General features: G+C 41.7%; 1 pseudogene; it reads left to right on the top strand.

Annotated features, from left to right (window-relative positions):
• Window positions 1-22286, top strand: part of LOC100757960 — a 35168-nt pseudogene that overhangs the window by 3899 nt on the left and 8983 nt on the right.

Here is a 22286-nt window from a genome sequence, read left to right as displayed (position 1 = left end):
TGTACTAGGAGCCGGTGGAGAAGGCTCTTGAGGTGGTGAAGTGCCTAGACAAGTACTTCCTGCCCCCTTACCACGACCTGGAGGTATTTGCTGCTCATGCTGGCCCTGGAGACTGTGAAGTCAGAGGACTTGGAGCTGCAGATGCGACTGCTGAACTAGTCACTGGTCAAGTCTCTCTGCATGTGCTTGTGGAGTGATGGCTGCCCTTGGAGAACCAGTCGCTACTCATCCTCTGGGCATTCAGTGACCAGATAGTGGTCAGACCTTAACACTTGCTCTTTCTATACTTTGGATATATTAGATCCACACAGTCATCAAATTCCCCTTCCCATCTCCTAGCATCAATAAAGTCTCAAAATGGGTAGAAACAAAACAAAATAAACAAAATAAAAACAAAAAAGGAAGAACTTGAGACTAACAAAGAATGGCCAGACCAAAACAAGATCAAAACTCACACAGCAAACCCCAAGCTGTAGCTCCGTGCCTGGCATCTGGAACTCCCGATGGTATCAACTGTGGGCTGGGATAAGCCTGCTCCTTCAACTCTCTGACCTGCAGTGCTTGAAGCCTCTCTCATGGGTCAGCCCAATTTACTATCTTCAGCTTCCCTTGGCAAATGTGCCATATCTTTGAAATAGCTAATACTCGGGGATCTCCATTACAACCTAGACATTGTCTTCATAGCTTTATGCTACTCTGGAAATCAATTCGGGGAACCTGTTGGAGCTTCAGAAGCTTTCTTGAGCCTTGGTGCAAGCCTCTAAGACCCTGTTACTCCTGCATTTTTCATGCCCACAAAACTAGTACCACACGGATGATGCCAAGTTCTACTGTTATCTTGAGATGCAGTCCAGCCCCCCTGGGACGAGAGATACAGTAGCCTCTGTGTGTGTTCAGCTGAACCTTTGAGCATACTGTAGGAGGGCACCATGGAGGCTCCCTGTTTAAGTGATCACTTTTCAAATGAATTTGCCTTGTTCCAACTTGGACCTCTCCATGGGCCCAGTCTTGCCCTCACAGTATCTTCTTTATTGTCCTACTGTGAAGTCTGAGTGTTTTCCTTAATGATGCTAATCATGCCAACAGTTATAGCCACTTCATTTGCCAATTCTCAGTGTTAACTGGCTGAAACCTCCCGTTCTCTCCCAACTTTTTTTTTGTAATCATTCTTATCTTGCTTTCTGTAAGTCTGAATGGAAGTAATAATTACCATAGAACCTATATATTATTCCATATTGAAATTTCCCCCACCAAACAACTTAGTGGATTTAGCTTAGCTCACATTTTCAGGACATGGGCAAACACAACCACATTCTTTGTCAGTCTATTTCTTTTTTTTTTCAGATTTTTTATTTGAATTAGAAATAAGATTGTTTTACATGGCATTCCCAGTTCCCTTCTCCCTCCCGCCTCCCCTACCACCACCCCCTAACTAAAACTCTACCTATCACATATCCTTTCTGCTCCACAGGGAGGGTGAGGCCTTCCATAGGGTGTAATCAGAGTCTATCATATCCCTTGGGATAGGGCCTAGGCCCACCCTCATGTGTCTTGGCTCAGGGAGTATTCCTCTATGTGGAATGGGCTTCCAAAGTCCACACCTATGCTAGGGATAAGTACTGAACTACTACAGGAGGTCCCGTAGATTTCTGAGGTTTCCTCTCTGAAACCCATGTTCCTGGGGTCTGGATCAGTCCCATGCTGGTATCCTAGCTATCAGTCTGGGGATCAAGAGCTCCCCGATGTTCAGGTCAGCTGTTTCTGTGGGTTTCACCAGCCTGGTCTGGACCCCTTTGCTCTTCACTTGTCCTTCTCTGCAACTGGATTCCAGTTCAGTTCAGTGATTAGTTGTGGGTGTCTGCTTCTACTTCCGCCAGCTGCTAGATGAGGGCTACGGGGTGGCATATAAGTCAGTCATCAATCTCATTATCAGGGGAGGGCATTTAAGGTAGCCTCTCCTCTGTTGCTTAGATTGTTAGCGGGTGTTATCTTTGTAGATCTCCAGACATTTCCCTAGTGCCTGATTTCTCTTTAAACCTAAAATGTCTCCTCTATTATGGTATCTCCATTTTTGTTATCATCTATTCTTCCCCTGATTCAACCTTTCTGCTCCCTCATGTCCTCTGCATCCCTCCTCTTCTTCCCTTCTCATTCTCCTAGCTCCCCCCCCTCTTCCTGTGCTCCCAATTTGCTCAGGGGATCTTGACCCTTTCCCTTTCTCCAGGGGGCCATGTGTGTCTCTCTTAGGGTCCTCCTTGTTTACTAGCTTCTCTTTTGCCAGTCTATTTCACAAAGGGCCTCTAGCCCTGTTCCAAGAGGCCTTAGCCTGCTCTGAAACCTCACAATCACAGCCTCTACTGTAAACATTTGTGTTAGCATTTTGGTCTTTTAATATCATTTTACAACTCCCTCTCTAGGCCACAGCTCCAAATGCCTCAACATTCTTCGTGCAAACCAGTTCTGTCACCAGATTTCTGTCTTACTTACTTCTGTTGTCACTGTGACCAAATACCTGATGGAAACATGTAAAGAAGGAAAGATTTTATCAGGCTTTCAAATCAGGGACCCAGTCCATTGGGGTAACAAAGTCACAGTGGCAGGTGGCTCTATGGTGGCAGGAGTATATGGCATCATATTGACTGTCAGGAAGCAGAGATCAAATGGGTGGAACTGGACTGTAAACCTTCGTTCCTGTTTTCCATCAACTAACTTACTTCTGTCTCGTCTCCACGTCTCAAAACAGTGTTCCTGCCTAGGACTAAGTGTTCACATAGATGAGCCTATGCGGGTATCTCCCATTAAAACTGTAGAACACCCCACTTGGAAATCAGATCTGGTCTGGGCTTGAATGAGATTGATTTTTAGCTGTATCCACGTTTGAACCAAATGTTAAAGATGAAAGAGTGTCTCCATGAACGTCAGGGGAATTGACTCGGAATCAGGTTTCTTCTTCTTCATCTTCAGAAAATTTTATTCCAGAGCTTACTTTCTGTTCCATTATTCTGAAGATAGCATTTTCATGAAGCTCTTTTACTTAGTAGGCAGAGCTCACTGTGGATTTTATCACCATGTCATCTTCTTCTTATCATCGTCTGTATCAAATATTATATCCCCTATCAATTACGTTATACTTCCAAGTATTGTCATACAGTATACCACTAAATCATGGAGATGATTTATTCTTCCTGCCTTACCAAACCTAGAAAATTTAGGGTGTGATTTTTGGATACAAAGGGATTGCAAAATGTATGTGTGATGGTTCACATTTGCATATTCAGCACTGGGAAGGTTGAGGTAGGAAGAGTGTCACAAATCCAAGGCCAGTCTAGGCAAAGGAGTGAGATTCTAAGAAAAAAAAGTAGAAATTTAAGCACTGACTAGATGTTTAATAAATAATTATTTAGAAATAGTTATATATGTATAAGCCTTATTCTTTAGAGAAATGCTGAAATATATGTAGGTGAAATTACATGTCTTTATTACCTTCAAAACAATAAAGAGAGGGCAGTATAGGGCTGCAAATATAGAAACACTGGCCACAAGTTGTCAGTTGTTGGAGCCAGTATGTGGAAGTATGTGGGAGTTTAAGATATTCCTAGCTGGGCAGTGGTGATGCACACCTTTAATCCCAGTACTGGGAAGCAGAGGCAGGTGGATCTCTGAGTTCAAGGCCACCCTCATCTTTAGAGTGAGTTCTAGGACAGCCAGGGCTACACAGAGAACCCATGTCTTGAAAAACAAACAAAGACATTCCTGTCTATGTTTTGATTGTTTAAAATAACATTTCATAATAAGTTGTTTAAAAATCATAGAAAGCATTAATTTTCCTTTCATAAACCAGTTGTACTAAACTGGAAATGGTTGTAAAAATGACAGAGGTATAAAATGAAATTTTAGAAGCAGACTCCCGGTCTTCCCCTTCTACCCTCCGGGAGAGAGATGAGTACCAGAGGCTCTTCCAGCTCACCTTTCCCTCTTCGAGTGCCCTGATCTGTGGCTGCCAGACCCTTCCTGTCACTGAATCCCCCAGAGGGACCTGGAGTCAGAACAAAGCATCCAGCATTGGCTGCCATTCCTGTCTTGCCCATTCCACCCTCCAGGAGAGAGGAGAAGAGAGAGCCTTGAACCTATACCCACCAGGAGAGGGAGAGACACTACCTGTACCCACTGTAGAAAGATATGGGAAGACAACAGTATAAGAACACATCCAACAACAGAAAGACTTATATGACACCACCAGAGACTAGGGATTCTATACCAGCAAGACCTGAACATCCCAACACACATGAAGCATAAGAGCGTGACCTTAAAAACAACTTTATGAAAATGATAGAGGCCCTCAAAGAGGAAATGAGAAAATCCCTTAAAGAAATGGAAGATAAAACAAACAAAAATTGGAAGAAATAGAGGAAAAGACAAACCAAAAAATGCAAGAAATAAACAAATCCCCTAAAGAAAGCAAGAAAAGCCAAGAAAAAAAAACATTCAAACAGAATAGAAAACAATTCAAACAGTTCAAGACCTGAAAACTGAAATAGAGACAATAAGGAAAACACAAACTGAGGGAATGATGGAAATAAAACATCTAGGTAAATGATCAAGAACTAAAGATGCAAGGATAACTAACAGAATACAAGAGATGGAAGAGAGAATCTCAGGTGCTGAAGATAAACTAGAGGAAATAGATTAATCAACCAAGGAAAATCTTATGTCCAACATATCCTTAACACAAAATATCCAGGAAATACAGGACACTGTGAAAAGACCAAACCTAAGAATAATAGGTATAGAAGAAGGCAAAGAAGCCCAGCTCAAAGGTGAAGAAAACATATTCAACAAAATCATAGTAAAAAACTTTCCCAACCTGAAGAAAGACATGCCTATGAAAGTACAAGAAGCTTATCGAACATCAAATAGACTAGACAAAAAAATGTCATTTCACCACATAGTAATAAAAACACCTAACATACAGAATAAACAAAGACTATTAAGAGCAGTGAAGGGAAAAGACCAAGTAACATATGAAGGCAGACCTATCAGAATTACACATGGCTTCTCAATGGAAACTCTGAAAACCAGAAGGTCCTGGATAGATGTTCTACAAACATTAAAAGACCACAGATGCCAGACCAGACTACCATACCCAGCAAAACTCTCAATGACTACAGATGGAGAAAACAAGATATTCCATGACAAAACCAGATTTAAACAGTACATATCCACAAACCCAGCCCTGCAGAAAGTACTGGAAGAAAACTCCAACCCAAGGAAGTTAACTACACTCACAAAAACATAGGCAATAGATAGTTCCACTTTACCAAAAGCCAGAAAAAGGGAAAAAATTCACACACAAAACAAATCCACTAAAAACAAATCCAAAACAAACAAGAATCAACAATCAATGGTCATTAATAAACCTCAATATCAATGATCTCACCTTTAGAAAGACACAGGCTAACAGAATGAATACACAGACATAATGCATCTTTCTGCTGCATACAAGAAACACACCTCAACTTCAAAGACAGATGTTACCTCAGAGTTAAGGGTTGGGAAAAGAGTTTCCAATCAAATGGCCCTAAGAAGCAAGCTGGTGTAGCTGTCCTAATATCTAACAAATTAGACTTCAAACTAAAAGTAATCAAAAGAGATGAAGAAGGTCATTTCATATTCATCACAGGAAAAATCCATCAAGATGAAGTCTCAATTCTGAACATCTGTGCCCCAAATACAAAGGCACCCACATTCATAAAAGAAACATTACTAAAACTCAAATTATACATTAAACCCCATACACTTATAGTGGGAGATTTCAATGCCCTATTCTCACCACTGGACAGGACTACCAGACAGAAACTTAACAAAGAAACAAAAGAACTAACAGAAGTTATGACTCAATTGGGTTTAACAGACATCCATAGAACATTCCATCCAAACACAAAAGAATATACCTTCTTCTCAGCACCACATAGAACCTTCTCTAAAATCAACCACATACTTGGCAATAAAGCAAACCTCAACAGTTACAAAAAATAGGAATAACCTCCTGTATCTTATCGGATCACCATGGCTTAAAATTAGAATTCAGCAACAACACAAATTGCAGAAACCTTACAAAATCATGGAAATTGAACAATGTTCAACTGCATCACTCCTAGGTAAAGGAAGAAATAAATCAAAGACTTCCTATAATTCAATGATGAAGGTACAACATACTCAAACCTATGGGACACTCTGAAAGCAGTGCTAAGAGGAAAGTTCATAGCACTAAGTGCCCACATGAAGAAACTGGAGAATAGCCTCCCTAGAGAATTAACAGTACACGTGAAAGCTCCAGAACAAAAAGAAGTACACTCACCCAAGAGGAGGAGACACCAGGAAATAATCAAATTGAGGGCTGAAATCAATAAACTAGAAACAAAGAAAACAACACAAAGAATCAATGAAGCAAAGAGTTGGTTCTTTGAGAAAATCAACAAGATAAACAAACCTTTATCCAACCTAACCAAAAGGCAGAGAGAGAACATGCAAATTAACAAAATCAGAAATGAAAAGGGGGACATAACAACAGACACTGAGGAAATCCGGAGAATCATCAGGTCATACTTTGAAAAACTGTACTCCACAAAATTTAAAAGAAATAGACAGTTTTCTGGATAGCTATCACCAAAATCAAATCAAGAACAGATAAGCAATTGAAATTGACCTATAACCACTAATGAAATAGAAGCAGACATCAAAAATCTCCCAATCAAAAAAAGCCCAGTGCAGAATTCTACCAGAAATTCAAAGAAGAATTAATACCAACACTTCTCAAATTGTTCCACACAATAGAAGCAGAGTATCATTGCCAAACTCTTTTTACTAGGCTATAATTACCTTGGTACCAAAACCACACAAAGACACAACTAAGAAAGTGAACTATAGACCAATATCCCTCATGAACATTGATGCTAAAATACTGGCAAATCGAATCCAGGAACACATCAGAAAAATCATCCTCCATAATCAATCAAGAAGGCTTTCATCCCAGAGATACAGGGATGGTTCAACATATGAAAATCCACCAATGTAATCCACCACATAAACAAACTGAAAAAGAAAAACCATATGGTCACCTCACTAGATGCTGAAAAAGCCTTTGACAAAATTCAACACCCCTTCATTATAAAGGTCTTGGAGAGATCAGGGTTAACAGGAACATACCTAAACATAATAAAAGCAATACACAGCAAACCAACAGCCAACATCAAACTAAATGGAGAGAAACTCAATGTGATTCCTCTAAAATCAGGAACAAGACAAGGCTATCCACTCTCTCCATATCTCTTCAATATTGTACTTGAAGTCCTTGCTAGAGGAGTAAGACAGCAAAAGGAGATCAAGGGGATACAAATTGGAAAGGAAGAAGTCAAACTTTCACTATTTGCAGATGATATGATCATTTACATAAGTGACCCAAAGAACTCTACCAGGGAACTCCTACAGCTGATAACACCTTCAGCAAAGTGTCAGGATACAAGATTAACTAAAAGAAAAATCAGTAGCCTTACTATATATAGAAAATAAAGGGGCTGAGAAAGAAATCAGAGAAACCTCATCCCTTACAATAGCCACAAACAACATAAAATATCTTGGGGTAACGCTAACCAAAGAGGTGAAAGACTTCTATAACAAGAACTTTGAGCTGTTAAAGAAGGAAATTAAAGAAGATATCAGAAAATGGAAAGATCTCCCATGTTCTTGGATAGGTAGGATCAACAGAGTAAATATGGTAATCTTGCCAAAAGCAATCTATAGATTCAATGCAATCTCCATCAAATTCCAGAACAATTCTTCACAGACCTTGAAAGGACAATACCCAACTTTATATGGAAAAACAAAAAACCCAAGATAGCCAAAACAACCTTGGAAGGAAGTTCTGGAGGTATCACCATCCCTGACTTCAAACTCTACTATAGAGCTATAGTCCTGAAAACAGCTTGGTATTGGCACAAAAACAGATAGGTGGACCAATGGAATTGAGGGCCCTGATGTTAACCCACACACATATGAACACCTGATTTTTGACAAAGAAGCCAAAAATCACACAATGGAAAAAAGAAAGCATCTTCAACAAATGGTGCTGGCAAAACTGGATGTGGACACATAGAAGATTGCAGGTAGATCCATATCTATCATCATGCACAAAATTTAAGTCCAAATGGATCAAAGATCTCAACATAAATCCAGCCACACTAAACCTCTTAGAAGAGAAAGTGGGAGGTACCCTTGAACAAATTGGCACAGGAGATCACTTCATGAACATAATGCCTGTAGCACAGACACTGAGATCCACAATTAATAAATGGGACCTCTTGAAACTGAGAAGCTTCTGTAAGGCAAAAGATACAGTCAATAAGACAAAACGGCAGCCCACGGAATTGGAAAAAAATCTTCACCAACCCCACATCTGACAGAGGGCTGATTTCCAAAATATACAAGAACTCAAGAAGCTAGTCACCAAGACATGAAATAATTCAATAAATAGTGGGGTACAGAACTAAACAGAGAATTCTCAACAGAGGAATCTAAAATGGCTGAAAGACACTTAAGAAATTGCTCAACCTCCTTAGCCATCAGGGAAATGCAACTCAAAACAACTCTGAGATACCATCTTACACCCTTAAGAATGGCTAAAATAAAAAAAACACCAATGACAGTTTATACTGGAGTGGATGTGGAGAATGGGGAACGCTCCTCCATTGCTGGTGGGAGTGTGAACCTGTATAGCCACTTTGGAAATCAGTATGGAGGTTTCTGAGGAAAATTGGAATCAGTCTACCACAAGATCCAGCAATTCCACTCTTAGGCATATACCCAAAGGATGCACATTCATATAACAAGGACATCTGTTCAACTACGTTCGTAGCAGCATTATTTGTTATAGCCAGAACCTGGAAGCAACCTAGATGCCCCTCAACCAAAGAATGGATAAAGAAAATGTGGTACATTTACAAAATGGAGTATACTTAGTGGGGAAAAGAAAACAATGAAATCTTGAAATTTGCAGGCAAATGGATGGAACTAGAAGAAACCATCCTAAGTGAGGTAACCCAGTCACAGAAAAACAAACATGGCATGTACTCACTTATATACAGATATTAGACATAGAGCAAAGGATTACCGGACTACAATCTATGCCTCCAGAGAAGCTAGGAGACAAGGAGGACTGTAAGAAAGACACGGTGGAGGGGAAAGGAACAAGAGCTCTGAACAAATTGGGAGCATGGGGAAAGGGGAAAGGGGTTAGGAGAAAGATGAGGGGAGAAGAGAAGCGGGGAGAAGAACATGAGGGATCAGGAAGATTGAGCCGGGAGATGAATAGAGGAGAGCAAGAAAAGAGACATCAATAGAGGGAGCCACTATAGGTTTAAAGAGAAATCTGGCACTAGGGAATTATACAGAGATTCACAAGGACGGCCCCAACTAGGACCATAAGCAATAGTGGAGAGGCTACCTTACATGCCCTTCCCCTATAATGAGATTGATGACTACCTTAAATGCTATCCTAGTAGTTGATTGAAGCAGAAGCAGAGACCCACAGCTAAGCACAGAGCTGAACTCCTGGATAGCAGTTGTAGAGAGGGAGGATCGATGAGCAAAGGGGTCAAGACCATGCTAGGAACACACAGAAACACCTGACCTGAGCAAGTGGGAACTCATGGACCTCAGTCTGACAGCTGGGGAAGCAACAGAGGACCAAAACAGGCTCCCTTGAACGTGTCAGCTAGAAGGACTTGGCAGTCTATGGGGCCTTTGGCAGTGGAACAAGGATGTATCCCTAGTGCATGAACGGACTTCAGGAGCCTATTCCCCATGGAGGGATGTTCTATTAGCCTAGATACATGGGGGAGGGTCTAGGCCCTGTCCCAAATGACTTGATAGATTTTTGATGATTCCTTACGGAAGGCCTCACCCTCCCTGGGGCGTGGATGGGGGATGGGATGGTGGAGGTTGGTGGGGGGCATGGGAGAAGGGGAGGAAGAGGGGACCTGGATTGATATATAAGATTGTTTCTAATTTAAAATTTATATAAAATATGCAGACTCCATTAAAAGAAATCTAGTGCCCACTGTAGGTCTGCTGTCAGCATTGTTCATATAGTAAAAACATGATTTTTTGTTCTGTGTGACTGAAAAGTTAGTACGTTTTCATTATTTTCTTTTTGTGGTATTTGTGTTCTGTGTTCTGCAAGTGTTTTAAGTATTCTATGACATGTGTACATGCATGTGGATTCACACACTGCTTCTGATTACACTGGTTGCTGATTACACTGGCACTTCATATGTGAGCTATTTCCATTTTGTAGTTTATGCCTGCACACTGTATTGAATTTTTCTTTAGTGTCCACGAGACAATAACTCATTGGCATTAGGTGACATTCTTCCAGAATTATTCAACCTTCCACAAGGAAATGAGGGAGGTTATAGGATTACACCAAATCCTGTATCCCTTTTCTTCTTTGCCTGTATACGCTCATTATACTTGAGAGACAGATGAATGATGCAGTGGGTACCTTAGTCTTTAAAGCTTCATTACAATTTAGAAGCATTAAAAAAAAAAAAAGAAAATGGGAAAAATCTTATCAAAGGCTGGAAGCGATCATCATATTGAATAGCTGAATTTTCCACTTAATGACAATGAAGAATAAAGATAGGCACTGTAAAGATATGAATTCATTAACAGTATCACTCAGAATCCTCAATTATAAGGAATTGAACAGGGCTTTTAAAGGACTCTGTCAGAATACAGAATTGACAGTTGGGCATATCCCTGGAGAAGATGAAATTGGTCCAAGGCCTTCCAATTCTATTTAAAATACTTAGACCAGGCCCACAACCTAGTCCTCACTCCAGATTTCAAGGCTTCCCTTGTTGCTGTGCTACTGTCTTGTTTTCTGGCCTTCAAAATATGGATGGTCCAAAGATAAGGCCAGAGAGCACAGAGCTACTTCAGGAAATTCAGACACTGCCATTTCTCCTTGTATATAACCCCTCCTCCCCCAAACATCCTCTTTTAAGATACAGGGTTTTCAACATTTCAAGGTGCGCCCCCCACCCTGGGGTTTCTGAGAGTGTGTCTGTTGTGTACAGCAGTCCAGTCCCCTTTAGACCAGTGCTTGAAGGACAGTTATGGGTCATTTCCACAGATGCTTGCTGGAAAATTAGGGTACAATCATTTCTCCTCTAACGGAGACCACAGGATAGACACCTGTTCTTTTTGATAGGTTTATGATGTTAGACCCAAAACTGCACAGCTAGCACAGAGTAGACACATGGACAGATATGTTAGACCCAAAACTGCCACAGGTAGCACAGCTAGCACATGAACAGAGAATTGAAGAGAAATGATCCATCACTGCTTTTTGAGATTTAAGCTAATAAATTTTCTAATTTGCTAAATAAGGCAGGCTGTTTCTTGTAGAAAAATTTGTCCTTCCTGACATAGAAATAGGTCTCCTTTAAGCCTAAGTGGCTCCTAATTGTGCAGACTCTACACAGAGTCTGGTTTAGGTCCCATGGAGAGTGACAGCCACAGACGGTGACAAGAAAGGCCTCCCTGTGGAAGAGGAGTGTAGTTTTAGTTCCATAAGGAGTAAAGAGGAAGCACATTTGTGTGAACATAAGTAATGATTTGACAGGTATTTGGAAATGGAATAGGTTATCTTGTCTGGAGCAGGCACTCTCTCACGGAAAACTTCAGCAGGAGTGGAAATGTCTAGTGAGACAGTGCACACTCTCCGAGGAAAGGACTGAGGTGATCAGACAGCAAGAAGGCAGCGACGCTCAGAGTTGTCGTCTTTCTCTCTCTGACTTTGTGTATGGAGTAATTTTTGCAACAAATATGTTTCTATAGATTCATGATGGAGTCCCTCAGCGAGCTTGGGTTGAACAGAAGTGTTGCAGTATGTAAGGGGACTTCTGTATCTGTGGCAATTGAAAGAACAGAGATGTGGGAACAATGAATGCCCAGGCACAAGCTTGAGTGGAGGATTTTTTTTTCTCAGAAGTAGGGAAATAGGAGGAAGGGGGAAAAGGAGGAGTGAGAGACGGAGAGAGGGAGGGAGAGAGAGAAGGAGGGAGGGAGACAGATTAGTTTGTCCTCAAGTAGAGGAAGAAATATGCCTTCTGCATATTCTGGAGGTCTAGGGTTGACTAATTTTCCACTAGCCATCAGGATGGCATTTAAACAGTGTTTGAAATTTAGTCTTTGAGAATTTCATATGTGAATACAACCCCCCACTCCCCTTTAACTCCTCCAGAGGCCCTCCTGCCCCTGCATTTGCCTCCAACTTCATCACACACACACACACACACACACACACACACACACACACACACACACACACACACTATAATCTAGTTAGTCTAATTAGAGCTGTCCATATGCACATAAACGTAGGGTCACTCACTGGAGCACAGGCAATTACCAAGGGCCACAGCTCTGAAGAAATTCTGGCGCTCCCTTTCCCGGCAGCCTTCAAACACCTGTAGCTCTTCAAGGAGGTTAGCATTTTGAAAAGCCTCGTATCATGTTTTGAGAAGGTTTTTGTTTGCTTTCTCTCCCGCTACAGGATACATATGGTTCAGTGGCTGGTTGGTCTTTGGGTCATCATGACACTCTTCTGACTCAGGTGGTTTTTCCGCTCTGATGAGAGTAGGGCCGGCAGCAGAGACAAGGAAGGACACATTCCACACTTTGTTGACAAGGGAAGTTGACACTGTTACTTTTACAGAATATGAATTAAGGGTCTGGATGTATCTTGTCCCAGTGAGAGTCCCTGTCCTGCTGTAGAAGGAGAGACATTTTATTCTGTGGAGCTCCAAGTGAATGCGCCATGGATCCCCACCAGGTCCATGAAATGTTATTGATAATCCCTCTGGGAGACAGTGTCTCCGTATTGAGTCAGTTTTGTGTGGCCTTGAACTGAGGCAGTTGACATAGTGTCTTATGGAAAGAATACAAGGACACAAAGTCCTACAGTGACATCAACATTTGTACCAAAAGGCTGTGAAGGAAAATCAATGTTTTGCTTTGGCAGTGAAAATCCAAACCCCACCAGATGATTAGGAATGAGCATTTTATTTTCAAACACTGGAAACAGGACCGACCCCCGACACCCCCCCCCCCTTTGGACCAGTCAGTTGTCTGCCATGTTTCTGCTGTTGAGGGTCTGACAGTGACTCTGCTGCTTAGAACCAAAAGGAACCTTTTCACTCAGGTCTCATCTTCCAATGTGTCAGTGAATCATGTCCCTATCATTTGATATAAGTTAACCTGCACACATTTGACGCTTCATCTCCCTTTCCCTGGATTATATTTTCCCCGAACCAAGTGCTCCTCAGAGGCACAAGTGTATTGGGAAGGGTCTCTAGAGGAAATGACCAATTTGTGTGTGTGTGTGTGTGTGTGTGTGTGTGTGTGTGTGTGTGTCTGTGTGTGTGTGTGTTTGAATCACAGATGGTTTATTGACTGGCTGGATATCCCAACACTGGCTCTCTTAATGCTGAAAAGGAGAAGAGCCCAGCAGCTGATAGCCCTGGAGGTGAAGGCCTCAGCTCTCCTGGGTTGTTGACAGGTCCCATCCTAACATGCTGGAATATTAATAAAGCACTTTTGCTGATTGCATACAAGACTGGTGGTCTTTTATGGGGACTTCTCATGGACCCTAACACATATCAGATATTTATATTATTCATAACAATATCAAAATTACACCTATGAAGTAGCAACAAAATAATTTTATGGTTGGGGCCACCACAACAAGAGGACCTTGTATTAAAGGGTCACAGTGTTAGAAAGGTTGAAACCACTGGGTCAGCAGTATTATTATTATTAGTTGCTTTGGCTATGTGGTGTCTTTTGTTTTTCCATATAAACCTTTTGGTATCTAAAATGTTTATGTGGAGGGTGAAGTTGCAGTTTTGATTGGGATTGCTACAATTCTGTAGATTGTTTTTGGTAGACTGACCGTTTTTTTTTTTTTTTAACCAATATTTATTTTGCCCATCCAGGAGCATGGGAGACCTTTTCATCTTCATCTCCTATATTCCTTTCTTTAGTGCTTTAAAGTTTTATTTTAAAGGTCTTTCACTTCATTGGTTAAGTTTATTCTAAGGTATTTCGCTTCTGAGACTATGTGAATGGGATCTCCCCCTCCCCTGTCATTCTCCGTGTGTCACTGGCATCTAGGAAGGCCAATCATTTTCATGTTTTGTTGTATCCTGCCACTTTGCTAAAAGTGTTTATCAGCTCTAGGAGTGTTCTGGTGTAGTCATTAGAGTATTTGATGCATAGAATCTTATATGCAAATAAGGATACTTAATTTCTTTTCCATTTTATTTTTTTGTCTTCTTGTTGAATTGCTCTGGCCAAGTCTTCAAACTTTATAGTCAGGAATATCCCAGGTCTTCCAAACAATACAGAGTATAGCCATTCCTCTTGGCTGCCTGGAGGATAAGGCCCCATTGCTGGAGACACCACACATGTTGGTTGCAGATGTGCTGGAGCTGACCAGGAGCTTCCTCCCTTCACAGGTCTGTAAGGTGCTCTGCTCTCCACAGTCTTACCCTGATGTGAACCCTGCAAACTATAATGCCAACCTGCTAAGCCAGAGGTGCCCACTGGTGCAGTAGTGGTAAATCCGCTCTGGGGGCAACAGCTGCTCTCTGATTGTCTTTGAGACCTACTCCACAAGAGCCTGGTACTGTGAACTTGGTAAAAATCCCATGACTGAGGTTTTAGGCTCTAGGAGGGAACTTAGTATCATTCTTTAGCGGAATTGACACAGCACCAGAACCAAACCACAGTCTAAACATGTACTTTGTGCCCAAAGACAAGTGCTATTCTCATCCTTAATCAAGAAGCTTCTTGCAGCGAACATTGGTGAATGCAGACTGAGTGCTGTACAAGATGCTTAGCCCTCAACAGAATGTTGATACCACCCTTTCTAAGACTTGGGGAACATTGCAGAAGAGGGAGGAGAAGGAATGCAGGAGTTAGAAAACAAAAGGACTGCAAAATTAAACCTTCAGGGCATGGCACAGCCACTGTGAACATGTCATGGCAGTCCTGGGTGCCTGCAGTGGGCCTGCAAAGATTGGACTGGCAAAACACAGCTAATCATAGGTTGGGAAGGGGCTCAGGGGTCCTAGCCCTCCATACTGAACTATTGGCAACTGGTGGTTTATGGGAGAGGGAGAGTTATTGCCAAATGGGGGGCCCACTACATCTCCGATGTAGTGTAAAGGCCCAAGTGTAACAGTGAGTTTTTGCTGCTATGATGAGTGAGCAGACACGGTCTAGGGCATGATGTACTTGTATGTTTCCAATCACTGATTGTTTAGATGGAAGCTCTAGCTGGAGTCTAGATCTGCCTCTAAGAAATCCATAGCAATTCAATTTGGTTACATAATTTTGGAAAATAAAATGACAGATAGTGCTCATATTCTCACTTTATAATCATATCTTTGAGAATGAATGTGGTTTCTGGTCTCTGTCTGTCTGTCTATCTATCTATCTATCTATCTATCTATCTATCTATCTATCTATCTATCCACTTGTCGTCTATCTTTAATAACGGATGAACCTAACTTTACCTGCTCATGTCACACATTCTCCCTTTGCTCATTATTTCTTTTATGTTTATTGTAAAATTTGCTTATTTATTCCTTTGGTTTCTAAGCTCATTGGCAGAAGATCAAAATTAATTCAGTTGAACATTTAAGTCCACTATAATACTCTTGGAAAAAATGAACAGAAAAGCTTACATTTTTATTTGAAAAGATAACTGAAAATGACCATTTAGAATTTTCTTTAGACACATAATTAGAATATAGGCTGAGCTTCTAGATAAACACAGAGCTGATGACATGCAGTCTTGGGTAGACTGTCCCTGTCCTGTCTGCCTTCTCACTTCGTTTGTTTACTTATGTGAAAGATTATTGTGTGAAAGCCATGCTATTTTCATGTCAGTTCAGACTTCTGGGAATGCACAGGAGTTTGCTGTGCTTGCTAAACAGGTCACTGTTTTTTTTTTTCCTTTCACTCTAAGGAGTGATTCACCCATCACATGCTCAATATTGGAAAAGCATGGGGCATTACTGTATTTCCAAACATTCTGGTTTCTATATATTAGCATCACAGCCTACTTATCTATTAGACTATACACATTTTTAGCTGTCTCGGGGTAGGAGAACATGTTATTTACTACATTTCACACTGCTTTGGATTATTTTCTAGATTATTATTGGAATATGTCCTTTGTGTTATCCTGTCTGTTAGAATTCTGTTAGAATATCATTTGCCAGCAGCAAATATTCCATCAGATGAAATATTTGGTCTGTATCCATGCTTCTATCTTTGTGTATTTTCTTGCAAATATGCTTTCAGGGGCACGCATATTCACTGGTGTATAATTTCAGCAACATAAAGACTATTGATATTATCATTTTATTATATCTTAATGGCTTTAACGACCTTTGTTGTCTGGTGCTAATAAGAAACTTATTTTTCAGTAGGATAATACTCTAAATGGTATTTCAAGGAAGAATAACTTCCTTGGACTTATAACAGAAGAATAATCTCATTTTCTCCAGTGGGACTCAACCTGTGGGTAGCAACCCCTTTGACAAACCTATGTCTCCAAAAATATTTACATTCTGATTCATAACAATAGCAACATTACAGTTATGAAGTAGCAATGAAAATCATTTTATGGTTGGGGGGTCACCACAACATGAGGACATGTATTAAAGGGTCACAGCATTAGGAAGGTCCACCACTACTGGTCAGTCAGGAAGGCTATGTATTGAAATGAATGCAGAGTCTGTTTGTCACTTTGCTATGTGAGTGTGCATTCTTCCATGACATGTTTTACCTAACTTTCCATTTTTACATGGAGTCTGAATTCTGTTAACCCATTTGTCTTAGAGTTTCTATTGCTTCGAAGAGATACCATGACCATGGCAACTCTTACAAAGAAAAAACATTCAATTGGGGTGGCTTATATTTTCAGAAGTTTAGACCATTAACATCATGGCGTCACATGGTGGCATGCAGCCAAACATGGTACTACAGAAACAGCTGAGAATCCTATATCTTGACCTGCAGGCAACAAGAAGTGGTCTGAGTCACTGGGCATGGCTTGAGCATATATGACATCTCAAAGCCCTCCTTCACAGTGACACACTTCCTCCAACAAGGCCATACCTCCTAATAGTGCCACTCCCTATGAACTTATGGGACCAATTACATCCAAATGCCCACACCATGTATTACCTAGTATTTCCAGAAACTGTGACTGAGCTTGGGTTCTTGGAGCTCCCCTGGGTGGGATTCTGTCTGCTTGGTCAGTCCTGCATTCTTGAAGGTTACACCTGGATTTTCTTGCTTTACTCTCAGATGAGTGAAATATACAAAAGATAGAACTTCCCAGATGTCTTGATTATCTGGAAAATTACTGATTTAGACCATACCACATAGAGTAATTCTCAAACCCTAAGGGATAAACAACTATCTTAATTTAGAAATTTTGGCTAATTTTTCATGTGACAGCTGGAAATGCCAGACAACCATCCTCCAACTGAATTACAGAGAATGTTTTGTTTTGAATTAGATTTTGACTTATGTTTGAAGGTATCTGACTGTAGCACCTGATGTTGTTCTCTTCCAGGTGCATCTGCTGGGATTTGGCTGTAGGTCTGCCCCCCTCCCCATGTTTTCAGCTCATAACAATCAAAGGAGTGATGCCTTAAGAAAAAGGAATTACCTGTATTTATGCATACTCATGTGCCTATGAGTGAATGCCATGTATGTGCAGGTGTTTTCAGAGGCCAGAGGAGGGTGTTGGATCCTTTGGACCTGGAGTTTCAGGTGTTTGTGAGCTCTTTGGTGTGGGTGCTGGGAACTAAATGCGGGTCTTGTGGAAGAGCTGGAAATACTTTTAACTGCTGAGCCCTCTCTTCAGACCACAGGAGTGATGCCCTAACTTGTAGATTCTATAGGTTTAGTCCTTCTAATTTCTAAATTAACCCTTAATCAGTTCTGGACAAGCTGATTATAATGGATAACCTTGGTTGTCAATTTGACTGAATCTGGAATCAGCTAAGAGATAAATTGCTAGACACATCTGTGAGGGATTGTCTAGGTGCAGGCTAGCTAGTCTCTGGGCATGCCTTGAGGGATTGTCTAGGTGAAGGTTAGCCTCTGGGCATGCCTGTGAAGGATTGTCTAGATGAAGGCCAGCTTCTGGGTGTGTCAGTGAGGGATTGTCTTGAGTGTGTTAATCAAGGTGAGAAGACCTGTGCACTGTGGGTGGAACCATTCCCTGGGTATTGCTTCTGGACTGTCAAGGATGGAGAGAATGAAGTCAATACAGGTAATCATTTCTGTCTTCTGACTATAGATGGACGACCAGCTGCTTCAAGCTGCTGTTACCTTGACTTCTTTGCCATGATGGGTTATACTTTGAGTTGAAATGAGCCCATCCACCCTGAAGTTGCTTTTGTCAGGGCATTTTATCATAGTAGAAAGTAACTAAGACAATGCGTTTTCCAGGGGTGGACTTTGACTCCCCAGAAGGTGGGCACAATTTTGCTAGTGCTGGGGGTGGGTTTTGACTCTCAAGGAATTGGGCACAGGATTTCTGGTTCTGGAGGTGGACTTCAACTGTCAAGGTGGGCACAGGATTGTTGGTACAGTTGTAGTTCTGTGTCTGTTGTGCTTGGAACAATATTTGAGTGCAGGCTAAGTTGTGCTGTAGGAGTATGTGTTTTTTAGTATGCAGAGTGCCCTGTCAAGATGATAGTTTCCATATGTGCTGATTGCTCCCAACACTGGAACACTGTCTTCTTTTGACCACCATTTATAAATGCTCACATTGATGGGGATGTCTTCTGTACATTTGTTTCTCTTATTGGTTGATGAATAAAACACTGTGGCCAATAGGGCAGCAAGATAGGTGGGAGATGTGGAGGATTCTGGCAAGTGTAGGCAGAGAGGAGTCATCATGTGAGCCCAGCAAGAGAGGATGCGAGTCAGGCATTCTCCGGTAAGATAAGACCATGTAGAAATACATATATTAGTAGTTATGGGTTAGTAATTGAGACAGAGCAAGCCAAATAAGAAGCCCTAGTCATCAGCCAACAGTTTATAACAAATGTAGTGTTTGTGTGTTCATTTGGGGCCGATGCAGCTGTGGGACCAGGCTGGTGGGAAGAACCATACATTACACACACTTGCTTTTCCAGGCAGCCTCCAGATACCCATGTTTCTTGGGTACTACCATAAGATAGAAGGAATCTAGTTGTTCAGGAATCAGAGAGAGCATGTGAGGGGACTTCTTCTAGTTTGGCCTAACACTCTATTCTCTGAATCCTTCTTCTGTGTAACCAGCACCCCAACTGGAGAGGGTTTACATTCTATATTCATTAGTAGATCTTTGTCCATTGCTCAAAAATGAGCAATGGATAACATGGGCTTTCCTGTTTATGACGTTGGGAGTGATTGGTTTTAGAGGAAAGATGTTTAGCATTGTTCCATGGGATCTATAAAACCACAAGATAAACTGATGCAGTGTTTCAATATCAAGCTATTGTTTCAGAAATTTCTACTGTTTAGATGAGGACTAGTGGGGGTGCCTGGTGACTTCCAGAGACGGGATATTTCTGGAACTTCTTTACTCACACTTTTGATGTTTCAACTTCAGGAGATATGAAAGTTGGTAGGTTGATCAGGCACTTTTCCCTTTCCACATGGCATTTCTACCTGGGTCCCAGAACCATTTTACAGGGTGGCTCCGAAGACCAAGAGAAGGCCTTCAGGCGAAGGCCTGTTGTGACAGTGCTTGTGAGGCTCCTGCTGGTGCCATATTTGTTTATGTTTCTTGCCCCAAAGAAATTACAGGGCCCGGCCTGGAGTCAATGTGGAGAGAGTTGAAGGCTGCACATGTGGCTCATTGTAGGCCACGGATGAAAGTAATCTGACAAAGGTGTGCTGACTTTAAAGGTGAGATCACTCTTGGGATCATTTTGTCTGGTGGTAGGCCAGGGCTAACTTGTTCTGGTCAAGACATTTCCTTATCCTGTTGTTCAGAACTGGCTTAATCCCCAGCTATTAGGTTCCTTTTTGGGTCTTTGGAGTTGCTGATAGCTGAATGTAGAGATAGTCAGCAATGCTCCAATGCCTGCACCAGGTGTAGGAAAGTAAATCTCAAACCAAATTCTGCTACTCATATAAACTATCATTCCTACATTCAGGCACAAAACAATCACATAACTTCTCTGTACATTCAGAGCACTAGCTGTCCCTAAAAAGGAAGGTTCCAGTGCTCAACAGAGCACCGTACCTGGTCCTGGCAAGCCTGCTAAGTAGCTGGGAAGATTTTACCCAGCTTCCACTTTTCACTGCTACTCATTTCCCCCATTAGCGCCTTGTTTTCTCAATTAAGAACACTCCAATTTCACCAATAAAAACCCATTAATAATTCAATGTTTAAGAAATCTTTGTCATTGAAAGAAAGAAACAGTGGGTGAGGACCATTTAGTCTTGTCTTGTGTCTCATCCCTCTGCTATGAGCTTCTCATGAGAATAGCATCTTGTTCAGAAATCATGACTGGAATTGACATACACTGTCTGTACTGAAGAATATTGAAATGGAAGGATGCAGACCACACAGTACAAAGTCACAGTTACATAGGACAAATGAGTTCCTAGGATCTCTTGTACAGCAGGTCAACAACAGTCAATAAAAATATGTTGCATACTGAAAATTGCTGAGAGTAGATCTAGTTCTCTTGTCACAAAAATATACAAGGTATTGAATATGTTAATTAGTTGGACTCAACAGTTTCAATGTATACATACTTAAAAATATTACACTGCATCCTTTAACCTATGGAATTTTCAGTTAAAACTTAGTAAAGATGGAGGAGAAAGTCCAAACACCAGCCTGGATTTAAGAGTTCATTGGTGAAAAAGTTGGAAGAGCAACCATCATAGTATGGGAAATTAGAAGCCTAAGGATTATATATTGTGGCTTTGTTGCTTCTAGAAATAACCCAGAACATTGGGAAACACCCTAGTTCACAGGTAATCATTTAAAAATGCCCTGTATGTTTATGTACTTACAAAAGCTTGCATATATATATCATATGAAACATAATACATAGATATTGTATTATTTTTAATTATTTAGTTTCAAACATACACAGAAGTGGAGGTTTGACTCACCACCCAAGTTCAGTGACAACTAGGTCATGACCAACTCCACCTCTCCTCCCCACGTCCCTTCCTGTTCTTTATTCTGTATACATTGTTTTAAAGTAAATCCTAGTGAGTTAGCCTTCCACCATTGTGACAACTACCTGACAGAAACTGCAAACACAGTTGTGACTTCACAGCTCAGGGGCTCAGTAATGAGCTGTGGAGACCTCCATGTCCCCGAGAACCCATGAGTCCACCCCAGACTGATTTGACTGAGAAGACACAGGCACACCTGTGCAACGATGCACACTTTACCTGCCGGTTGCATCCTGTTGACCCAGAAATGGTTTACAGCTCACAGTGTGACAGCACCCTTGCAAGGTTTACAGAGAGGAGACAGACCTCCTCCCCTGCCTCTTCGAGTCCTGAATGTGGGAGTTTCCCAAATACAGTGGCCACAGAGTTTCCCTGCCATTTCAGCCCCAAGCTGAGAGCAGCTTTGAAGACCCTGGCCACATTCTCTACAGGTCCCCGAGTCATCATGGCTGCAGTCGTGGGCCTTCTTCCTATGGTGGTGAACCTGAACCTGGTGCTGTCTCTGTGCTTTTCATAGTCCTGATCATCTTTCCCGTGTTTTTGCAAGCACCCCAACCCACATGATCCCCAAACCTCCAGTTGATTTGCTTTACTGACTGAGCTGGGCATGGCTCTCAGGTCTGCAACAATAGCGGCCACTGTAGTCTTAGAAGGAAACACTTCCATCAGTATTTTTCCCTGGTGTAAGAAGGGACTTTGAGAGCCCATCCCACATGAAGGGATGCTCTCTCGCCCTGGACACATGAGGGAGGGCCTAGGCCCAGCCCAGGATGATGTGGCAGACTTTGGGAGTCTCAGTCGAGGGCCTTACCATCCCTGGGGAGTGGAGGGGGGGAATGGGGTGGGGACCAGGTGGGGGTTAGGGGAGGGAGAGGGAGAGGGAGAGGGAGAGGGAGAGGGAGAGGGAGAGGGAGAGGGAGAGGGAGAAGGGATTGACATGTGAA

This window comes from Cricetulus griseus, assembly GCF_003668045.3.
Source record: "Cricetulus griseus strain 17A/GY chromosome 1 unlocalized genomic scaffold, alternate assembly CriGri-PICRH-1.0 chr1_1, whole genome shotgun sequence".
NCBI classification, from domain to species: domain Eukaryota; kingdom Metazoa; phylum Chordata; class Mammalia; order Rodentia; family Cricetidae; genus Cricetulus; species Cricetulus griseus.
The sequence above is the reverse complement of the archived record's forward strand: the minus strand, read 5'-3'. Positions and strand labels throughout refer to the sequence as shown.